The sequence below is a fragment of the Leptonychotes weddellii genome, chromosome 3 (assembly GCF_054177405.1).
Source record: "Leptonychotes weddellii isolate Sample4059 chromosome 3, ASM5417740v2, whole genome shotgun sequence".
Classification (NCBI taxonomy): Eukaryota; Metazoa; Chordata; class Mammalia; order Carnivora; family Phocidae; genus Leptonychotes; species Leptonychotes weddellii.
The window spans coordinates 99,406,790-99,409,853 of NC_138371.1; the positions used below are offsets into that span (position 1 = coordinate 99,406,790).

At 38.9% G+C, this 3,064-nt stretch overlaps 1 pseudogene; it reads left to right on the forward strand.

Annotated features, from left to right (window-relative positions):
- The first annotated feature begins 1,876 nt into the window (after positions 1 to 1,876).
- Positions 1,877 to 2,908, forward strand: LOC115943634 (large ribosomal subunit protein eL8-like; annotated as a pseudogene).
- Positions 2,909 to 3,064: the final 156 nt, after the last annotated feature.

Below are 3,064 nucleotides of genomic sequence, written 5' to 3' on the forward strand. Positions count from 1 at the left end.
GATCACATTAGGCCACAAAACAAGTCTCAATACATTTAAGAAGACTGAAATCATATCAAACATCTTTTCCAACCACAACTGTATGAATCTAGAAATCAGTTACAAAAAAATTTGGAAAGAACCCAAAAACATGGAGCTAAACAACATGCTACTAAATCATGAATGTGTCAACTAAGATATCAAAGAGGAAACCAACAAATACATGGAGACAAATGAAAATAAAAACACAAGGGTCTAATATCTTGGACCAGCAAAAGCAGTTCTAAGAGGGGAGTTTATAGCATTACAGAACTAACTAAAAAACAAGAAAAATCTCAAATAAACACCTAAAGGAGTTGGGAAAGGAGAACAAACAAAGCTAGCAGAAGGAAGGGAACAATAAAGATCAGAGCAGAAATAATGAAATAAAAATTAAAAACACAATAAAAAAGAACAATGAAACCAAGAGCTGGTTCTTTGAAAAGATAAACAAAATTGATCCACTTTTAGCAAGATTTATCAAGAAAAAAACTCAAAATCAGAAATGAAGGAGGAGAAATAGCAGACACCACAGAATCACAAGATTATGAGAATATTATGAAAAAACATATGCCAACAAATTGGACAACCTAGAAAAAAGGATAAATTCCTAGAAACACACCATCTTCCAAGGGCGCCTGGGTGGCTCAGTTGGTTAAGCGACTGCCTCCCGCTCAGTCATGATCCTGGAGTCCCGGGATTGAGTCCTGCATCGGGCTCCCTGCTTGGCAGGGAGTCTGCTTCTCCCTCTGACCCTCCTCCTCTCATGCTCTCTGTCTCTCATTCTCTCTCTCTCTCAAATAAATAAATAAAATCTTTAAAATAAAAAAAAAAAAAAAAAAACACCATCTTCCAAAACTGAATCAGGAGGAAATAGAAAATTTGAACAGATTAATTACTAGTAATCAAATTGAATCAGTAATTTAAAAAAAAACTCCCAACAAAAAAAAGTCCAGGAACAGAAGTCTTCAGTGATGAATTCTACCAACTTTTAGAGTTAATACCTATTCCTCTTAAACTATTGCAAAAAAATAGCAGAGGAAGGAAAATGTCCAAATTTATTCTATGAGACTGGCCTTACCCTAATATGAAAACCAGACAAAGACATGACAAAAAAAGAAAACTACAGGCCAATATCTCTGATGAACATAGATGCAAAAATCCTCAACAAAATATTAACAAACCAAATTTAACAATACATTAAAAAAGTCATCCACCACAATCAAATGGGATTTATTCCAGGTTGCAAGAGTGGTTCAATATTCATAAATCAATCAATGTGATAGATCACATTAACAAAGAGAAAGGATAAAAACTGTATGATCATCTCAATAAATTCAGAAGAAACATTTGACAAAATACAACATATATTCATGAAAAGAACTCTCAACAAAGTGAGTTTAGAGGGAACATACCTCAACATAGTAATGGCCATATATGAAAACCCATAGTAACAACATAATTAATGGTGAATAACTGAAACCTTATTATCTATAAGGAACAAGACAAGGATGTCCATACTCAACACTTCTATTCAATATAGTATTAGCAGTCTTGGCTGTAGCAATCAGAATAATAATAATAATAAATAAAAGGCATCCATCCACATTGGTAAAGAAGGAGTAAAACTGTCACTATTTGCAGATGACAGATGACATGATACTATATATAGAAAACCCTAAAGACTCCACCAAAAATCTATGAGAACTGATAAATGAATTCAGTAAATTTGCAGGACACAGAATTAATATACAGAAATCTGTTCCATTCCTATACACCAATAATGAGGTAGCAGAAAGAGAAATTAAGAAAACATTCTCATTTAAAATTACACCACTCTCTCCTCCAGCCATCCAATATGCCAAAAGGAAAGAAGGCTAAGGGGAAGAAGGTGGTCCCAGCCCCTGCTTTTCTGAAGAGCAGGAGGCTAAGAAGGTTGTCAGGCCCCTGTTTGAGAAAAGACCCAAGAATTTTGGCATTGGACAAGACATCCAGCCCAAAAGTTACCTCACCTTCATTGTCAAATGTCCCTGCTACATCTGGCTGCAGGGCAAAGGGCTATTTTCTATAAATGTCTAAAAGTGCCTCCTTCGAGGGGTACCTGGGTGGCTCAGTCATTGGGTGTCTGCCTTCGGCTCGGGTCATGATCCCGGGGTCCTGGGATCGAGCCCAGCATTGGTCTCCCTGCTCCGTGGGAAGCCTGCTTCTCCCCCTCCCACTCCCCCTGCTTATGTTCGCTCTCTCACTGTGTCTCTGTCAAATAAATAAAATCTTAAAAAAATAGAATTAAAAAAAATAAAAGTGCCTCCTTTGATTAACCAGTTCACCCAGGTCTTAGACTGCTAAATGGCTACTCAACTGCTTAAGCCGGCCCACAAATACAGACCAGAGACAAAACAAGAGAGGAAGCAGAGATTGTTGGCCTAGACTGAGAAGAAAGCTGCTGGCAAAAGGGATGTCCTCACTAAGAGGCCACCTGTCCTTCAAGCTAGGGTTAATACTGTCACCACCTTGGTGGAAAACAAGAAGGTTCAGCTGGTAGTGGTTGCACATGATGTGGATCCCATTGAGCTGGTTGTCTTCCTGCCTGCCCTGTGTCATAAGATGGGGGTTTCTTACTGCATTATCAAGGGGAAGGCCAGGCTGGGGTTTCTGGTCCACAAGAAGACCTTCAGCACTGTTGCCTTCACAAAGGCTAACTTGGAAGACAAAGGAGCTCTGGCTAAGCTGGTGGAAGTTATTAAGACCAATTACAATGACAGATATGGTGAGATCCACTGCCATTGGGGAAGCAATGTCTTAGGTCCGAAGTCAGTAGCTCGCGTTGCCAAGTTGGAAAAAGCAAAGGCTAAAGAACTGGCCACCAAACTGGACTGAGTGGATGCTGTTGAATTTTCTGTATTTACCACAAAGACACAGATGTAGTGAAAAGAAGGGCCATATGCACCCCAATGTTCATAGCAGCAATGTCTGCAATAGCCAAACTGTGGAAAGAGCTGAGATGCCCTTCAACAGATGAATGGATAAAGAAGATGTGGTCCATATA